This window comes from Lathamus discolor, chromosome W (assembly GCF_037157495.1).
Source record: "Lathamus discolor isolate bLatDis1 chromosome W, bLatDis1.hap1, whole genome shotgun sequence".
NCBI classification, from domain to species: Eukaryota; Metazoa; Chordata; class Aves; order Psittaciformes; family Psittacidae; genus Lathamus; species Lathamus discolor.
In genome coordinates, this window is record NC_088908.1 from 32,541,434 (window position 1) to 32,562,616 (window position 21,183).

General features: G+C 46.9%; 1 protein-coding gene and 1 long non-coding RNA gene across 5 annotated transcripts in view; one reads left to right on the forward strand and one right to left on the reverse strand.

The window, feature by feature from the left end:
- LOC136004234 (SET-binding protein-like) overlaps window positions 1-21,183 on the reverse strand; it is a 109,128-nt gene that overhangs the window by 81,195 nt on the left and 6,750 nt on the right. The gene's annotated exons all lie outside the window — the stretch shown is intronic.
- LOC136004235 (uncharacterized) overlaps window positions 11,339-21,183 on the forward strand; it is a 29,319-nt gene continuing 19,474 nt past the window's right edge. For both annotated transcript variants that reach the window (XR_010608307.1, XR_010608308.1), the window contains exon 1: window positions 11,339-11,380. This is a non-coding gene — a long non-coding RNA (uncharacterized LOC136004235). The remainder of the gene's footprint in view (window positions 11,381-21,183) is intronic.

A 21,183-nucleotide genomic window follows, 5' to 3' on the forward strand; every position in this document is an offset into this window, starting at 1 on the left:
CCGTGCCCCTGGTAGGCAGCACACCTCCCTCGAGACGGGGTCAGGCCGACAGACGAGTGCTTCCGTCCCTTTCAAAGTAGAGTCCCCTATTACTACGACCCATCGCTTTTTCTTTGTAGCACCAGTAGAGATCTTTACCCGTGCATAATCTGGCTGTTTGTGGTGCAAGTGCATTTCCTCATTAGTCTCCTGCAGGACAGCAAAGCGGTTCTGCGTGGGGACAACAGATTTAGGAGGAAGCCCCTTGCCTATAATTGTCCTTTTCCTCCTTATTTTGTTATTTTTCCTTGTCACTAATTCCCAATTTCCCAGGTTGGTGGCTTCCTTCTTTCCTTCATGAGCTGGAGGGGAAGCTTGAGGCCCCTGCACAGTATGGGGCTGGAGCAAGCAGCCCCCCTTCCTCTCAGCTACCCTGACATCTTGAAGCCCGTTAAGAGCATTCCGCAGCTCAGCCACCTGCTGCAGGAGGACCTCCATCAGGGAGCACCGAGTGCAGCCCTGCCCATCGTGCACCTTTCCCTCACAAGACCAGTGCAGGCACCCTCTACACTCCGAGCTCTGCACTGCAGCCTCCCCTCTCATCTGCTCTGTCTGGGTGCCTACGCTGGCCACTGCCGGGGCAGCCAGAGCAGAGCAGTCACAGCAGAGCTCCCAGAGCGAGCCCTGGCCATACCACGGGTGCTCACCATCCCGCTCGCCGACCCGCGCAAACCAACTAATCAGGATCTGTACACCGCGCTCCGGGTCGCTACCGCTCCCTGGGGCAGGTTTTTAACCACTCAGGGTTGGTGCTGCTGCTCCTGGCTCCGCCCCCTGTGAGTCAGCGGCTCGCGTCCGCGGAGCTGCCGGCTCCTGGGCAGGTCCTGTCGAGGGATTGAAGCTCCCTGGGTAGCTCTGGCTGCCCTGAGTTGAGGCTCCTGGACGCTGATCTCTCCCCAGCTCCGGTGTTAAAGGCGTCCTCTCTCGAGCTACTCACCTCAGCAAAATATGTACATAATGATTTTATATAAACTGTAAACTGTGTCTTCTCGGTGTGCATGATAGGCAGAGCAATCCCCCATGCACCCGGTACTGTAATAATGTGAGATTTCTAACATATCATTCTGGTTAGAGAGCTTATTTCCTGGATTTTGGTGACACCCCTTCTCCTGAGTGTTAGCAGGAGAGCTGGTCTCACTTTTAGCCCCATAAAATTAGTTTTGCGTGGCAGAAAAAGAGATGCAAGATTGGTGTCTATCCTTCCAAAGCACATGTAGGCTGGAAATTATGTCATCTTGTCTGAGGGAGCTTTATAACACCTCATTGGTCTTGTGGCACTCAGCAGTGCCTATTGGGAAAACTAAATCAGGTGAAGATTTACCCATCATCAACAAAAAATCTTGTCTTCCAGGCCCATGTGACCTGTGGTGTTTTCCACAGCTTTTTTCTCTCCCTGCTTCCACACCAGAGGCCAGCAGAAACCACAAAAAGAGAAGATGACACCATTCAGACAAGGAATGCCTTCCTACATAGTGCCCCTGTTCATCACATAGAAAGCTCTTCCCCTCCCAGGGCAGTACTTCTGCCATGATGGTAGCATGCCATAGGTGGTGCAGTTCTGTTTTTTCCATGACTTTTGGGTTCGGCAGATCTCCAAATGGTACAGTTTGCCTGCAGCTGTAGTGACGCTTTGCAATACAGCAGTTCTGACTCCAAGTGATCACAGCCAGTGCATCTCTTTGAGCTGAATTGGCAAAAGACAGAGTAAATGACAGGTTACTTCAGTGTAGCTCTTGGCAAGAACTTAAGGAGATTATTATGAAGGAGCTGGAAAGACATAAATGGAATCTGCTTGTGGAGCTGAGTGACAGATTGATAACTTTTAATCACTTTTCTACTTATGCAAATTGCAATCATACCTTTGATGCTCTGAATTTCTATAGCATTCAAGCTGGTGGCAGTGACGTGAAGATTCAGAGGTGGATGCTCATCCACCACTAACATGTTCCTGCATCAATGATGTATTACATTAAAATACACGTATCACATTCCAATGACAAGTCAGAGCAATCCCAGGCACAGCTACAGATTGGGCAAAGATGAGATTCAGAGCGGCCCTGTGGAGAAGGACTTGGGGGTGCAGGTCGATGAGAAAATGAACATGAGCCGGCAGTGTGCGCTCGCAGCCCAGAAAGCCAACCGTATCCTGGGCTGCATCAAAAGAAGCGTGACCAGCAGGTCGAAATAGGTGATCCTGCCCCTCTGCTCTTGTGAGACCTCACCTGGAGTATTGTGTGCAGACGCAGGTGGATATCATAACCTGGAGCAATATCTTCTCATGAATGACATGGAAATTATCTATTTATTCCACTCTGGCTCCATCATGCAATCAGTCATATTACTGTTACTGGTGGTTTGTCCAGTTCAGCCTTCCATCAGTTTCTTTGAAAGATGATTTAATAGTCCAAGGGACCAAAATGCTGTCAGCAACTATGGTGTGATTAAATCATACTGCCACCACTTGAAAATGAATACATCCCCTTGCCTGAAAGAAAGTACTGTGGGTAATTTTATATTGATATTCAATCTAAAATTTCCATCTCATTAATCACAGCCTTACCTACTTCAGACAACCTAAATGATTACTCTGCCTGTTTTCACCTATGATAAAGATAATAGAATCATAGAATAATGGAATAGTTAGGGTTGGAAAGGACTTTAAGATCACCTAGTTCCAACCCCCCTGCCATGGGCAGGGACACTGCACACTAAACCATGTCACCTAAGGCTCTGTCCAACCTGGCCTTGAACACTGCCAGGGATGGAGCATTCACAACTTCCTTGGGCAACCCATTCCAGTGCCTCACCACCCTCACAGTAAAGAATTTCTTCCTAACTTCTAAATTAAACTTCCCCTGTTTAGGTTTTAACCCATTACCCCTTGTCCTGTCACTACAGTCCCTAATGAAGAGTCCCTCCCCAACATTCTTGTATGACCCCTTCAGGTACCGGAAGGCTGCTATGAGGTCTCCACGCAGCCTTCTCTTCTCCAGGCTGATCATAACCCTCTCTCCACCAAAATTCCTAAGAACTGAATGCTATCCCAGACAGACAGAAATGCTCGTATTTGAGAGACTCCATTAGGAACCTAAGTTTGCATATGTTCTGATGAATTAGCACTTTCCTGTTCCTTTGGTCTCAGTGGGAACTGCATTAAAACCTTTTCTGTGATGTTTTCCCTGGCCCTATCCACATACCTGACTAGACAAGCAAGAGAGCACTTCAGGCTCTTTGAGAGACATTCACTGAATATAAGTACTAGCCTAATACCATTTTGCAGACCATACATGCCTTAATATTAAGTTCATGGGCCAAGTTCTCATCTTTTTGACATATTTGGTCCTTCTAACATCCTTTGCTAGAAATCATTATTCATCAAAAATGCCTTCATCTCTGTCATGGTTTAAGCTCAGCTGGTAACTCTGAACCACGCAGCTGCTCCTCCCTCCCTCCCTCCCTCCCTTCTCCCCCGCCACTCCCAGAGAGATAGGGAGGAGAATCGAAAGAATTTCACTCCCACGGGTTGAGATAAGAACAGTCCAGTAAATAAGGTAGAATGCAAAACCACCAATACTACCACCAATAACAAAAATTATAAGGGAAATAACAAGGGAAGAGAACACAATTGCTCACCACCCACCGACTGATACCCAGCCTGACCCAAACAGTGATCTGGGCCTTCTGGGTAACTCCCCCCAGTTTACATACTGGGCATGACATGCTGTGGTACTGAATACCCCTTTGGATAGTTTGGGTCAGGTGTCCTGTCTCTGTTTCCTCCCGGCTTCCCGTGTCTCTCCTCACTGGCAGAGCATGACACTAAAAAGTCCTTGACTGGAGTAAGCATTACTTAGCAACAACTAAAAACATCGGTGCGCTGTCAGCGTTGTTCTCAGGCTAAAGTTGAAAACACAGCACTGCACCAGCTACTAAGAAGGAGAAAAATAACTGTTACAGTTGAACCCAGGACAACATCCACCCCTTATTCCATACAATTCACATCATGTTCAAATCCCACTTTTTTTTTCAATATGCCATTGCTTTCTGTCTCATATATAGACATATGCACAAACACACACAAAAAGAGAGATATTATTCCTTAGTCCATGGACTGATTCGGAGAAAACTCCAGGAACAAACTTGCCAACAAAGTTTTCAAGCTGACAAGCAGGTATTCTTTATTGCGGCGCCGGGAGACACGGGGGATAGCTCCTCCTAACGTGTGTCTCTCTGTTGCTACACAAGCCGTCCTTATATAGTCCCTGGGCATACATACATTACGTCATTTTCCAGAAAGTTCCCCGCATGCGTACAGAATTGTGGTGGTGGTCTCTGAGGGTCGTTTACTTCTTCCAACAATCTTCATCACTTCTGGCAGCCTTTGGAGCATGCGCAGTAGATGCTCATATCAGTTTAATTGGTTCGTTAGCACCAGAGACATAATAATCCTCCTATCCTCCTACTTATCAGTTAGTTTAACTGTAGCCCATCCTGGACACCTGCCATTCCCAGATACTCCTTATCCCTGTGTCCTGTTCTTCTAGACTGTTTTTCTTAAAACTGTGTCAACTATAACAATTTATCTTGTACAAGAATGCTCAGTGTGTTCTCTAGCTGCACTCTATTTTTTTTTCTATGTATCATGCACTTTAGTAATTTTCCATTGCTACTGTTACAAAGCCATCAAACTTAACATTACTTAAAACTGATTCTAAAGGTTTATATATTCCATTTTGTGATTTTGTGTCCCTCTTGTCTCAGGACCAATCCCTATAAAGTTGCTAAATTCATCCAGTCCGTGATGACAGGCTCAATCTCTTGTAACAATCTTTCAGGGAAGGAGAGACGGTGCGTAGTGTTGGATAGTTGCCTACTGACGACACTGCTGAGCTTGTCTGGTTTCATCAAAGTTCATTCTTTGTTGGGGTGATGATCAGACGGAAGTCAGGGTCAGTCGATGGTGAACTGAAGACAGATCTGCTGATGCTGTCGGTTTTCCCATTACTTTATTCTCTGATGATGATCATGACAGCACATACCTACTTTTCAAAGTCCAGAATGGCAGAGATGGGCATCTAGATGATGGGCTATAGAAGTGTTATATAGCAAGCAACAGCATAAAAATGAGTTCATTGGCTGTTTTCCCACAAAATAAAATCCCCTTGAGGTACACATGAGAATAACTTATGCCAGACTCCACTGCAATTTCCCTGATTGCCAGCGTGAAGGTCCCAGAGAGTGGGGGTCTCTTAGCATCGTAAACAAGGTTCACACTTCTTTATAACACTTTTATAGTTCCAGCCATTTGCATACTCAGAACTTGGAGCTTTAAAGCCTCAGTCATTAATTCTGTTCCCCCATGAGTTGCCTGGTGGTTTTCTTCTCATAAAAGGCTGGTCAGTTATTACTTGCCTGTTTGGTATAACCCACCATCCTTCATCATTCTTCTTGGCTCCTAATAAACTAGACTACTTACTTCATCTTGAAGACCCCTGCCCATGACCATCGGAGGGCAGTGCACAAGCGCCAAAAGGGAGGAGACTTATGATAATGAGTACCTAAACTAATTGTAATATCCCCTTCGAACTCTCGGGAACCTAATAGAATCATAGAATCATAGAATAGTTAGGGTTGGAAAGGACCTCACGATCATCTAGTTCCAACCCCCCTGCCATGGGCAGGGACACCTCACACTAAACCATCCCACACAAGGCTTCATCCAACCTGGCCTTGAACACTGCCAGGGATGGAGCATTCACAACCCCCCTGGGCAACCCATTCCAGTGCCTCACCACCCTAACATTAAAGAATTACTTCCTTATATCCAATCTAAACTTCCCCTGTTTAAGTTTTAACCCATTGCCCCTTGTCCTGTCACTACAGTTCCTGACGAAGAGACCCTCCCTAGCATCCCTATAGGCCCCCTTGCATGTTTGTGTGTAATAAATATCTGCTTGCTTAACCCCTCTGTGTGCAAGTTAGGAGGAGTGATCCCCCTTGCACCCGGCGCCGTAATAAACATACCTGCTTTATAACTCTCTCTGAGTTGTAGAGTCTGATTCCGTGCTTCAAGGGGACTTGCTAAAGATCATCTTACATTATGGAAATAGGACCAAAGGAAAAGGGAATGGCGTCAAGCTCAATCTGTCCAATGCACCATTAAATCAGAATTCCCCATTTAGGGATAACAATGAACTGCAAGAAAGTCAACAGGAAGGGGGTGCAGTATGGAAAACTGGGAAAGGGGATGGGGTGGGTTATTTTGTGGTTTTGCTTTGAGATGTGGGAGCTGGGAGCGACCAACACTGAGCTAACGGCATCCAAACTGACTCCTGAACACTGCACACACCCCCAGGGTCTCAGCTTCCCAAAAAAACCAACCAATTCATCCTGTGAAGAGAATGAGGATGCTCCCCATTTTGTAGTTGGCAGTGAAAGTCCCAGCAGATCCCCTGACATGCCCACCTGAAGGTGGATGGCATCTTCAGCAGGTCAAGGAGCAGCAGATACCATTTTTCACATCTCTGACTGGAGCTTTTAAGCTCCAAGCCACCCCAGAAATACCATTTCACATCTCCACTTTCCATAGCAAGGTTCTGAAATACTTTGCATCTGCATGTTGGGCTGGAAGATGCTGTCCTCTCATGACTACACTTGGTGTGATGCTGAGAAATTTTGGGTTCCTCGATTTGTTTTCCCTCTGCAAGTCTTTTGTATTTGGAAAGTCCCTCTGTGCTTCTTTCCGTCCTCCCATGTTTAAGGGTAAGAAACCTTCTCATTATAGAACTTCTCCAATGGGCTGGAGAGAAGTTTTTCAAACCAATATTAGGATCATCTCTAATCTAGCATACCCAAAGTGTTCAACCATGACTCCTTGACTTATGCCAACAGAACCTAAGGCCTTTAAAAGCTTTCCCATCCAAATATTGGACTAATCCAGGCATACTGCATCCATCAATATCCAGATAATTCAACCTCCAGCAGGTACAAGACCACTAGTAGTGACACTCAGGGGATTGTGTTTGCCCATCTTAGCTTCACAAAGGCCAAAGGACTTTTGTTATCTTTAAAGAAGAGCACTACCTCAGTGCCATATCATGCCTAACCATGCCAGCAAGAGGGGGAACACACTCAGGGACTACCGTGGCCTGTTGCCACTTGTTGGCCGAGGAAACCAACCACATCACTAGTATGAAGAGTCAAAGATGTAAGAGCAGGCAGAAGGCTTGAGCTCCTCCATCCTGAGAGTCCCGCATCTCCCAGCCATGAAGTGGATGGGTGTTGGTGCAAGGCCACAATGCTTGTCTTGGTGATTATTAGGTTCTCACCCTCAGCAGTGCTTTAAGGCCATTTGCCTTTCCCAGCTCCTCATATCAGCTGTCTCAGCACCCAGGTTGGAAATTCAAAAACCCCCAAGTCACAGTGGGTCACAAATCCACTATTTATGACTTGACCTAAGCCTATGCCTTCATACTCCTGCAAGAGCTGGACCTAAAGTTACAGGAATCAGAGTGGTAATAGGCAAGGCTGTGGTGAGCATGAGGAGATAGCCAGCAGCCACAGAGACAGCTTAATTTACAGCAAAGGAGACAAAGCACAACTGAAAGCCCCTTAATTCCCAGCAGGAGGCCAGGGGCAGCCCAAGGGCAGCCCAGGCTGAGCAGCAGGATGAGGACAGTGTGGTGGCAGCTCTGGCTCCTGCCTGCTGGAGCCAGCTTCCTCCCTGGCCTGCCTGGAGTTTAAAAGGCCTAAATCAATCCAGTGGGAAGAACTTGGATGCTTATAAATCTTTAGTTTGGACCTGGTTTAATAATGGTGTCAATTTAAAAAACAAAACAAACCAAACAAACAAAAAAAAAAAAAACACCAAAAAAAACCAAACCCAAATCCCAATAATCTCTCCTGTCTAGCCAAATGTAGCCAGAAAAAGCATGTTTATTTTCATTTAAATTCCCCAAGGCAATGTAGATTTTTCTGTGGCTGTCTGAAGCCAGAATAACACTTCAATTTCTGCACATTTTCATTCTTTGACAAAAATAATTACATTTTGGGGGGAGGCAAGGACAACTTTGTTCAAAGCCTGAGGGAGATCTTTCCAACCAAACTTCCTTTTCTTCAACTCCCACCAATGCTATTTCACCATCTTTTTAACATTTGATGTTCACTTTCACCTAGGCTCCCTTATCGTATTTGCCTGAGGGGTAACAAGTAAAGTCGATGGGGGAAGGATGAAGTATATCTGTAATTCCTAAAATATTACAAACACACAAAGTGTCCTGTAGGAAACAGGAACAATCTGAGCTGCTAGCCCAGTTGCAAAATGTTACATCAACAGAGCAAGCAACCGAATGCTGCGATGTTGATAGCCCTTACTGTAAAATACCATCCCTCCTTTCAGCCCCAGATGCTAGGAACTGCATTTCTTTGAACTGCTATCAGCCATCCCTCCCACCCCATTTGAGAAGATAAAAATCAAGATGAATCAGATTACAAACACCCAAACAAGACATTTACCCAGACCGAGTTGGTTTTGATCACTTCTTCACTGAAACTCTATGTCATGGGGCTGGCAGGAAGCTCTTTTAACCTCTTCCAGAGAAATGAGCCACTGAGGACCAGAAACCCTCCACATACAGGGAGGAAAAAAAATATATAAATTTGCTTTGTGAACAGGGCAAATTTCTAAATGTCTGGTCAGAAGCTGGTTCTTCTCAATATAAAATTCTGAGCAACTGAGTAGACACCCCTGGAGAAACATTACGGCCTGGAGGTTAAAGCACTAGCCTGGAAATTTAAGCTTTCTGCACCAGCGATGTCATGCATGAATAACCTGCGGCAACTCAGGATACAGCTGTGAGCCTCAGTTTCCCAAAAAAACTGATACTGTCCTGGGTTCAGCAGTAGCAGTCATTTTTCTCCTTCTTAGTAGCTGGTGCAACGCTGTGTTTTGACTTTAGGCCTGGGAACAGAGCTGATAACACAAATGTTTGGTCTGATCAAGGACTTTCTGAGCCTCATGCTCTGCCAGGGAGGAGGGGAGGACGGGAGGAAGCAGAGACAGGACACCTGACCCAAGCTAGTCAAAGAGGTATTCCATACCACAGCACGTCATACCCAGGACGTAACTGAGAGTTACCCGGAAGCAATGTGCTCTTGTGGCCAAGAAGGCAAATGGCATCTTAGGGTGCATTAGAAAGGGAGTGGTTAGTAGGTCGAGAGAGGTTCTCCTCCCCCTCTACTCAGCCTTGGTGAGGCCGCATCTGGAATATTGCGTCCAGTTCTGGGCCCCTCTGTTCAAGAAGGACAGGGAATTGCTTGAAGGAGTCCAGCGCAGAGCCACAAAGATGATTAAGGGAGTGGAACATCTCCCTTATGAGGAGAGGCTGAGGGAGCTGGGTCTCTTTAGCTTGCAAAAGAGGAGACTGAGGGGTGACCTCATCAATGTTTACAAATATGTGAAGGGTAGGTGTCAGGATGATGGAGCTAGGCTTTTTTCAGTGATATCCAGTGATAGGACAAGGGGCAATGGGTGTAAACTGGAACATAGGAAGTTCCACGTTAACATCAGGAAGAACTTCTTTACTGTAAGAGTGACAGAGCACTGGAACAGGCTGCCCAGGGGGGTTGTGGAGTCTCCTACACTGGAGATATTCAAGGCCCGCCTGGACAAGTTCCTGTGTGATGTACTGTAGGTTACCCTGCTCTTGCAGGGGGGTTGGACTAGATGATCTTTTTAGGTCCCTTCCAACCCTTGGGATTCTGTGATTCTGTGATTCTGTGAAGGGCGAGGGCACTGCGGGGTTGGATGAAGTATCGGTCGGTGCTCGGTTGGGGGGGGGGGGGGCGAGTTATCAGTCGGCTGGTGCTGAGGTGTTGTATTCTTTCCTCTTGTTATTTCCTTTATCGTTATTATAATTGGTGGTAGCAGTAGTGATTTGTGTTATACCTTAGTTACTAAATTGTTCTTATCTCAGCCCATGGGAGTTGCATTCTTTTCAATTCTCCTCTCCGTCCCTCTAGGAGTAGAGGAAGGGAAAGAAGGGGGGGGAGTGAGTGAACGAGCTGTGTGACTTTGTTTAAACCACGACAGATATCCAAAGCAATCTGCCTCTCCCCACAAAAAAAAAAAAAAAAAAAATAAAAAAAGCAGCTCTAGAGAAAGAGGGTGACATTATGGGTATTATTTTAGAAACTACTTTTGAGGTTTTCATTTCTCTTGGTCATCTTCAAGTCTCCTTTTTAGTTTCAGATTATATTTCTTGTCTCGCTGCCTCTCCCCCCCCCCCCCCCCCCCCCCTTTCATTTTGAGGGCTTCAAATTGAAGCAAAAAAAAAAAAAAAAAACCAAAACACAAAAGCATAACTGACTTAAGATCTTTTTGTATTTCTCTCATTTTGACTAGAAACCAGAGCAGGCCAAATAAAATTAAAGGATGCTTAGATATCACTTTGGACTTCAAGATGCTTTGTAGACCTTAGGAACTACCTCCTTTATCTATGCTGTCATATCCCTTATTTGCAAAGGAGGAGACCAAAACAGAGGAAGCTTAATGGCTTGATAATTTCATTTAAGCACAAATCCATGTTTCCAATTGCTTGGCTTGCATACTGAATACCCTGAGTTTTGAGGTCCAAATCCCTTGGAGTTTAAGCCCCAAACCTTCATGCAAATGTGATGCAGCACATGTACTGAAAATATTAATGATTAAATAAAACCAAACCTCCCTTGCTGAACACAGAATAGAGAAACTTCCCTTTTGGAGGTGAACGGGGTGACAGCTGAGAACTGTGATCTTTGCTGTAAGACAGTTTCCTGTTGGTCTACTACTACTGGCCTCTTGACATCCTCAAGACAAATAAACAATGAGGAGTTTTTAACTGATTTTGATTGACTTCTCATGCTCTTGCTGTTTTTTCTGGCAGGACTGCAAATGAATGATCAGCTCTTTAGTGACTGCAGCTAGAGAAGTTAAAGCTCCCTTGCTCCTTGCCCTGCAAGGAGCACAGAAGACAAGTACTGTCCTGGGTTTACCAGGAGCCATTTTGCTCCTTCTTAGTAACTGGTGCAAGCTCTGTGTTTTGACTTCCAGCCTGGGCAGAGAGTTGATAACACCGATTGTTTTTAATTGTTGTTAAGTAATGTTTATTCTGGCCAAGGACTCTGTGAGTCTCATGCTCTGCTGGGGACGAGGGGAGGCCGGGAGGAAGCAGAGACAGGACACCTGACCCAAACTAGCCAAAGAGGTATTCCATACCACAGCACGTCATGCCCAGGGAGGTAACTGGGAGTTACCCGGAAGGGCACAGTCTCTCTTCGGGGGGGTCGAACACGCTTGGCGGTGGTATCGTATTCTCTTGTTATTTTCTCTTATCAATATTATCATTGGCGGTAGCAGCAGTGATTTGTGTTATACCTTAGTTACTGGGTTGTTCTTATCTCAACCCGTGGGATTTACATTCTCCTGATTCTCCTCCCCATCCCTCCGGGAGTGGGGGAGGGGGGGGGGGGTGAGTGGACGACCTGTGTGGATTGGTTTAAGCCACGACAGTTCTTTTTGGTGCCCAACGTGGGGCACGAAGGGTTGAGATAATGACAGATCTGACTGTATTTATAGTCACAATGCTGATTTATTGGCTCTCAAAGCTGTTCCTCTTGATCTCACAGGTTCAGAACTCTGTACATTACATACAGCCGGCATTTGCAGTGGTAGTGTTTTTCAAGTGTGGGGCTTGGGCTAAGGTTTTTGTTTCATTGTACTTTATTATAATGACTTGTAATACAACAGAATCATTGATCATGAAACTGATCGGACTTATGTTCCCAGTGTGGTCACCACTTTTATACTTTGGGAGGTATATAATAAAGGTGCTTAGCAATTTCACATCTTTTTTCTCCTTCTCGAGTGGTCAACCTCTGAAGGAGACATTCTTTTACCCTCCTATATCATCGTTTAACCCCAGACAAGGCCCAAACCTGACTCTGCTTAACTCTTGAAATCAGACGAAATGGTTGTGGGCAAAACACACTCTGTATGCGTGCCAACATGGTGATCCCCATCACAATCAGCAAACAGGTCTCAACGATATTAAAAGGCCATTCAAGAACTTCAAAACTCTCAAATGATGCTGTAGCTGGTCTGAGAGGGGGGCTAGGAGGGTATAGCAAGATGAAGAAACAATGTATTCACCACCTGGTCCAGCATTTGAGCAGGAGTCATCATCACATGACGACGAGGAAGAAGAGATGACTTCTCGACCTCGGACCTCAACCGAGCTACGGAATATGCGAAAAGATTTTACCCATCAACCAGGGGAGCACATCATCACCTGGTTGCTCCGATACTGGGACAATGGGGCCGATGGTCACGAACTAGAAGATAGTGAACCCAAGCAGCTGGGATCACTTGCTAGAGAAGGGGGAATTGACAAAGCAATTGCAAGAGAGAAAAAGTCCCTCAGTCTTTGGAGGCGGCTCTTGGCAGCTGTGAAAGAAAGGTTTCCATACAAGGACAATGTTATGAGTCGTTCGGCCAAGTGGACTACTTCAGACAAAGGCATCCAGTCTCTGAGGGAATCAGCCATCGTAGAGATGATCTATCACATCAAGCCAAATAATGGGGATGCACCCATAGACCCAGATGAAGTCGAATGTACACGACCCATGTGGTGAAAACTAACATGGAATGCACCATCATCATATGCCCATTCATTGGCAACAGTAACCTGGAATGATATAGTACCACTAACAGTGGATGAAAAGATTCATAAACTCCGAGAGTTCGAAGACAACCTCACCCCTTCCATCACCGCAGCTGTGGAAAAACTGTCCCAGGATCTCAAACAATTGAGGGAGGATCTATCTGATTTATCCAGCTCCTCACGTGTACCAACACACGTCTCAGCTATTAACAAAAGGCGTCCTATTCTTTGAGAGAGAAGATACAGGAGGTATACGCCACGGGCCACCCTATGGTTTTACCTGCGGGATCACGGAGAAGACATGACAAAGTGGGACGGAAAACCTACTTCAGCTTTGGAGGAACGGGTGGGTGAATTGAAGAGGGGAGCAAGGCCCAAGACTCATCATCCCATGAGAGCTGCGGCTTCAGTCTCTGGTGAGCAGGCCCCCAGATGGAGTGGAAGAGCTGATTGTACTCCAGCTCCTTTGATAACGAAGAATAATCCTGGCCTGGCACATCAGTCCCACAGAATTATAAGGCTTTAGTAGATACCGGTGCACAGTGTACCCTGATGCCGTCAAGCTGTCAAGGGGTGGAACCCATCTATATTTCTGGAGTGACAGGAGGATCCCAAGAGTTGACTGTACTGGAGGCTGAAATCAGCCTGACTGGGAGGAAATGGCAAAAGCACCCCATTGTGACTGGTCCAGAGGCTCCCTGCATCCTTAGCATAGACTACCTCAGGAGAGGGTACTTCAAAGACCCAAAAGGGTACCGATGGGCTTTTGGTATTGCTGCTTTGGAGACAGAGGAAATTGAGCAGCTGTCCACCTTGCCTGGTCTCTCAGAGGACCCTTCTGTTGTGGGGTTGCTGAAAGTCAAAGAACAACAAGTGCCAATCGCGACCACAACAGTGCACCGGCGGCAATATCGCACCAACCGAGATTCCCTGATTCCTATCCATCAGCTGATCCGTAGACTGGAGAGTCAGGGAATGATCAGCAGGACCTGCTCACACTTTAATAGCCCCATATGGCCAGTGAGAAAGTCTAACGGAGAGTGGAGACTAACAGTAGACTATCGTGGCCTGAATGAAGTCACACCACCACTGAGTGCTGCCGTACCGGACATGCTAGAACTTCAGTATGAATTAGAGTCAAAGGCAGCCAAGTGGTATGCCACGATTGATATTGCCAATGCGTTTTTCTCAATTCCTTTGGCAGCAGAGTGCAGGCCACAGTTTGCTTTTACTTGGAGGGGTGTCCAGTTCACTTGGAACCGACTGCCCCAGGGGTGGAACCACAGCCCTACCATCTGCCATGGACTGATCCAGACTGCACTGGAACAGGGGCAAGCTCCAGAACACCTGCAATACATTGATGACATTATCGTGTGGGGCGATACAGCGGAAGAAGTCTTTGAGAAAGGGAGGAAAATAATCCAAATCCTGCTGAAAGCCGGTTTTGCCATAAAACAAAGTAAAGTCAAGGGACCTGCACAGGAGATTCAGTTTCTGGGAATAAAATGGCAAGATGCACATCACCGGATCCCCACAGATGTGATCAGCAAGCCAACAGCAATGTCTCCACCAACTAATAAGAAAGAAACACAAGCTTTCTTGGGTGCTGTGGGGTTCTGGAGAATGCACATCCCAAATTACGGTTCGATCGTAAGCCCTCTCTATCATGTGACCCGGAAGAAGAATGATTTTAAATGGGGTCCTGAGCAACAGCAAGCCTTTGAGCAAATTAAACGCGAGATAGTTCATGCAGTAGCCCTCGGACCAGTCCGGACCGGGCCAGATGTCAAAAATGTACTGTACACCGCAGCTGGGGAAAATGGTCCTACCTGGAGCCTCTGTCAGAAAGCTCCAGGGGAGACTCGAGGTCGACCCCTTGGTTTTTGGAGCCGGGGGTACAAAGGATCTGAGGCCAGCTATACCCCAACTGAGAAAGAGATACTGGCAGCCTATGAAGGGGTTCGAGCTGCTTCGGAAGTGATTGGCACTGAAGCACAGCTCCTCCTGGCACCCCGGCTGCCTGTACTGGGCTGGATGTTCAAAGGCAGGGTCTCCTCTATACATCATGCAACTGATGCTACATGGAGTAAATGGGCTGCACTAATTACACAACGAGCTTGAATAGGAAATCACAGTCGTCCAGGCATTCTAGAAGTCATCATGGACTGGCCAGAGGGCAAAGATTTTGTAATGTCACCAGAGGAGGAGGTGATGCGTGCTGAAGAGGCTCTGACAAACTGTCAGAAAGTGAAAAACAGTATGCCTTGTTTACTGATGGGTCCTGCCGTATTGTGGGAAAGCATCAGAGATGGAAGGCAGCCGTATGGAGTCCTCGACGACAAGTTGCAGAAACTGCTGAAGGAGAGGGCGAATCGAGTCAGTTTGCCGAGGTGAAAGCCATCCAGCTGGCCCTGGACATTGCTGAATGAGAAAAGTGGCCAGTACTTTATCTCTACACTGACTCATGGATGGTGGCAAATGCCCTGTGGGGGTGGTTGCAGCAATGGAAGCGAAGCAACTGGCAACGCAGAGGAAAACCCATCTGGGCTGCTGCACTGTGGCAAGATATCGCTGCCCGGGTGCAGAACCTGGTGGTGAAGGCACGCCATGTAGATGCACATGTACCCAAGAGTCGGGCAACTGAGGAACACCAGAACAACCAACAAGTGGATAAAGCTGCTAAGATTGAAGTGGCTCAGATGGACTTAGACTGGCAACATAAAGGTGAATTATTTTTGGCCCAGTGGGCCCATGACACTTCGGGCCATCAGGGCAGAGATGCAACATACAGATGGGCCCGTGACCGAGGGGTGGACCTAACAATGGACACTATTGCCCAGGTTATTCATGAGTGTGAAACATGTGCTGCAATTAAACAAGCCAAACGTTTAAAGCCGCTCTGGTATGGAGGACGATGGCTGAAGTACAAATATGGGGAGGCCTGGCAGATTGACTATATCACACTCCCACCAACCCGCCAAGGCAAGCGCCATGTGCTTACTATGGTGGAAGCAACCACCGGATGGCTTGAAACATACGCTGTGCCCCAAGCCACTGCCTGGAACACTATCCTGGGCCTTGAGAAACAGATTTTGTGGCGACACGGCACCCCAGAGAGAACTGAGTCAGACAATGGGACTCATTTCATAATAACCTTATAGACACTTGGGCCAAAGAGCATGGCATTGAGTGGGTATATCACATCCCATACCATGCACCAGCCTCTGGGAAAATCGAACGGTACAATGGGCTGTTAAAAACCACACTGAGAGCAATGGGTGGGGTAACTTTCAAGCATTGGGATACACACTTACCAAAGGCCACATGGTTGGTCAACACTAGAGGATCGGTCAATAGAGCTGGCCCAGCCCAGTCAGAACTTTTACATATTGTAGAGGGGGACAAAGTTCCTGTGGTGCACATGAAAATTTGCTGGGGAAGACAGTCTGGGTTATTCCTGCTTCAGGTAAAGGCAAACCCACTCGTGGGATTGCTTTTGCTCAGGGACCCGGATATACTTGGTGGGTAATGCGGGAAAATGGGGAAGTCCGATGTATACCTCAAGGGGATTTGATTTTAGGGGAAAACAGCCAATGAACTTAATTGTGTGCTGTTGCCTGCTGTGTAATACTTTTATAGCCCATCAATTAGATGTCTTCAGGTCACCAGCGACTGGCCCTGACTTCCCTCCAACCATCATCCCAACAGAGAATGAATTCTGGTAGAACCAGACAAGTTCTGCAGTGAAGGAACAATCAGCATCAGCAGGCAACGATCCAACACTGCACACAGCTTTTCCTGCCCTGAAAGACTGTTACAAGGGATAGAACCTGACATCATGGACCGAATGGACTCAGCAGCTTTATAGGGACTGGTCCATGCACTAAGAGTGTACTGAGATAAGAGTGATGGTATACTGAAAATGTGGGATCTGAGCATGATGTGAATGGTATGGAATAAGGGGTGGATACTGTCCTGGGTTTACCAGGAGCCCTTTTGCTCCTTCTTAGTAACTGGTGCAAGCTCTGTGTTTTGACTTCCAGCCTGGGCAGAGAGCTGATAACACCGATTGTTTTTAATTGTTGTTATGTAATGTTTATTCTGGCCAAGGACTCTGTGAGTCTCATGCTCTGCTGGGGACGAGGGGAGGCCGGGAGGAAGCAGAGACAGGACAATCTGTGTGGATTGGTTTAAACCACAACAAGTGCTCACATCTGTCTCCAAATTTCAGCACCTGAGAATTGTTTCCCTTATCCTGCAGTTTTGACCTTTTTTTTTTTTTTTTCAGTGCCACAAAAATCCAGTTCCCAGGCAATATATGGGACATTTTATATCCCAGGACAACACTTTCAACACTTAGTTTTGGCACTAAAAAGGGAGGCAAGACAACACCAGCTTAAGTGAGCTCTTTGGACAAGGCAAACAAGTGTCACTTTGTTCTCACCTGTGCAACCCAAGCAGAGACTGAGGGGGGTAGGGGAAGCTCAAGACAGACCTGTGATTTAAAGGTAGGAGGATGGTTTGGTGGTTGAATGAGCTGGGGGCTTGACTTTCAGCTCATGCTGACACAAAGCATTATGCAGAGGGAGACATGTTAGTGCCTCAGTTTCCCCACTGTATGGTGGTGACTGTGGTGCCTACTCCCATCACAAGGCTCCTAATAAAGCACTCATGAATCAAGGCACAAATCTTCAGTGCTGAGCAACCAACACACCAGCTGCTTCATAGCCATAAAGCTAGAAAAGAGTTGTCCCTTGCCTTGCTCCAGGAGCAGTATTGCCCCAAACCTCTCACCTGCTTTCCAGGGCCAGCTGTAAAGCAAGGCCAGCAGAAGGGAACCCTGGCAGACCTCAGCATGCCTCACTTGAAGATGACCCACAAAGCAAAGCAAGCTCTCTTTCCCTTTTCTTAACAACAAAGTTTTGAACCTGCAGATGAATGCTGAAGATTTAACTAAGCCCATACTGACTATAGAAAAAAAAAAAGCTACCAACTGCCTCTTAGGTATCTTTAAGGAGCACAGAAGACTTAAAGGGACCAAATGCAACACAACTTGCTGGCCACTAATAGGATATACTCCTGCCAAAACCTTCTGCTGCTGCAGCTCCTACCGTAAAAGTCAGTCAGAGAAACTCTCTAAGACTCAATTTGGAGTTTTAGAAAGAAGGCATTCTTTATTGCAGCACTGGGAACACACACAAATCATTTTGCAAAGGTGAGCATACCCAATACTTGCCAACAGTGGCTATTTATTTAGCATACGCATGCATATTCATAGCTTTTCCAGAAAAAAATTATAATCATAGAATCATAGAATCATAGAATAGTTAGGGCTGGAAAGGACCTTAAGATCATCTCGTTCCAACCCCCCTGCCATGGGCAGGGACACCTCACACTAAACCATTTCACCCAAGGCTTCGTCCAACCTGGCCTTGAACACTGCCAGGGATGGAGCACTCACAACCTCCCTGGGCAACTTATTCCAGTGCCTCACCACCCGTTAGGAAAGAACTTCCTCCTTATATCCAATCTAAACTTCCCCTGTTTAAGTTTTAACCCTTTACCCCTTGTCCTGTCACTACAGTCCCTGAAGAAGAGACCCTCCCCAGCATCCCTATAGGCCCCCTTCAGGTACTGGAAGGCTGCTATGAGGTCTCCACCCAGCCTTCTCTTCTCCAGATGCAGCCTTCTCTTCTCCAGCCTATCCTATATTTCTCAGCCTATCTTCATACGGGAGGTGCTCCAGTCCCCTGATCATCCTCGTGGCCCTTCTCTGGACTTGTTCCAAGAGTACCATGTCCTTTTTATGTTGAGGACACCAGAACGGCACACAATACTCCAGGTGAGGTCTCACAAGAGCAGAGTAGAGGGGCATATTTGCATCCTAATTACGCATGCGCTTTCTTGCTGAGGGGGGGCCTTTGGTGGTCCTTGACAGTCTTCCTCACTGTGTTTACTGAATGACCTCAGTGTTTACGCACATTTGCAAGGTCCTAGTGGCGAGTTAGCAGTTGGTATGTTCTTGCTTCTGTTCTGTTTCAGTGTCGCTCCAAAGAGGTATTCCATACCACAGCACATCATGCCCAGGATGTAAAACTGGGGGCAATTACCCGGAAGGGCTAGATCACTGCTCGGTCGGCTTGGGTATCGGTCGGCAGGTGGTGAGCGGTTGTATTCTCTTCCCTTGTTATTTCCCTTATCATTATACCCTCCTGATGTTGTGTTGTTGCAAAAGTAATCCTGCTCAGTTCTAAGTCAGAATCCCACCTAGACGCTTGATGTTGTGCTGTTGCGTCATCGGTCGTTCAAGATTGACCCAGGAAATTACAGTCTTGTTCAGAATGTGTGGGTTAAAGCCCTTCCTGAATCTTCGTTAGCAAAGACAGGCCTTCCTCATAGGAGAAGGAAAACTCCTATCCTCAAACCCGGGCTGATGGAGGTCGTCTAGCCTTGTATGGTCTTCCATCGAAGAGAAGGACACTCTTACAAAACCTACGACCTGTGGACTTTGCTGTCACTGTCCTAGCTAGCTAGGCCGTGGCAGTTAAACCTCAGGTGTAAAGGGTGGGGCCAGTTCTGCGCAAGCTGTGCCTCACCTAAAAAATCCACTGCGCAGGCTGGAAGGGCTTACTCTCACTTGTCTGTATGGACGGGCGAGGGTCAAAACGGTAGGTGACAAGGTGCATGGGAAGCTGCAGATCCAACCTTGCATGCGGGCGGACCAGCGCATGGGTAGCTCGAGATTGCTCAGGAGATGGCAGTCCTGGTCGGACACTTCCTGATGGCCTAAGCACCCTTTTTTCCAACCAGATTTGCATATCCCACATGCCCTTAGTCATCGTGCTTGTAGTAAGCATGGTTAAAGCCCTTCCCAAATCTTCGCTCGAGAAGCCAAGCCATCAATTATTGTTGGTGGTAGCAGCAGTGGTTTGGTTTATACCTTAGTTACTGGACTGTTCTTATCTCAAACCCTGGGAGTTGCATCCTTTCGATTCTCCTCCCTATCCCTCCGGGGGGGGGGGGGGGGGGGGGAGGGGGAGAGGAAAGTGGGGGGGAGTGAGAGAACAGCTGCGTGGTTTTCTGAGTTATGGCTGGGCTTAAACCACGACAGTTCTTTTTGGCACCCAGTGTGGGGCCCGAAGGGTTGAGACAATGACAGATCTGACTGGAGTGCGTCTAATCGTATTTGTGATAAGCATTCATTGTTTTGGATTAATAGTCATTCGTCACAATGCTGATTTATTGGCTCTCAAAGTTGTTGCTCTTGATCAGCATGTCGTACCTTACTTACAGCCGGTATTTGCTGTGTTAGTGTTTAGCGGCTGGGGACCTTGGGCTAAGGTTCTTGTTTCATTGTACTTTATGGTAATGACTTGTAATACAATAGAATCATTGATCATGAAACTGATCTGGCTTGCGTTCCCAGTGTGGTCACCACCTCTATACTTTGGGAGGTATATAATAGAAGTGTTTAGCAATTACACATTGTTTTTCCCCTCCTCGGGTGGTCAGCCTATGAGGAAGACATTCCCACACACCCTAGTGACAAGTACAGCAGCTACTCAAACTGACTACAACAGATAACACAGCTACTCTAGCTCTAAGCACAGCAGCTGCACCAACCCCTGCAACAAGGACAGCAGCTACTCAAACTCCGACCACAGCAGACAGCGCAGGTACTCCAGCTCCAGTGACAAGTGCAGCAGCACCATTTGAGAATTCTGAAGGTTTTGAACGGCCTTTGGGTACCCTTGAGACCTGCCAGCTGATTGGGATGGGGATCATCATGTTGGCACACATACAGAGTGTGTTTTATCCACGACCATTTCGTCTGATCTCAAAAGTTAAGCAGAGTTGGGTTTGGGTCCTGTCTAGGCTTAGACAACGATATAGGAGGACCAAGAGATTTTCCCCAAGTTTGGACAGTCATGAGTGGCAGGGTGTGTGGGACAGTATGGGCAAGTATCTAGTCCACTGAGCCCCTCCAGAGCTTTGGAAGCATCGGAGATGGAAGGCAGCCATATGGAGTCCCCGAAGACAAGTTGCAGAAACTGCTGAAGGGGAGGGTGAATTACTTTGAGCCTGGTGGGCCCATGACACTTCAGGCCATCAGGGCAGAGATGCAACATAGAGATGGACTCATGATCGAGGGGTGGACTTAGCAATGGACACTATTGCCCAGGTTATTCACGAGTGTGAAACATGCTGCAATTAAGCAAACCAAGCAAACCAAAGCCTCTCTGGTATGGAGGACGACGGCTGAAGTACAAATACATGGAGGCCTGCTGGACTGACTACATCACACTCTCTCTCCTGCTCTGAAAGACTGTTACAAGAGATGGAGACCGACATGATTCTGTGATTCTGTGATTATGGACTGGATGGACTCAGCAGCTTTATAGGAATTGATCCATGCACTAAGGAATGATCTCTCTCTCTATGCAGA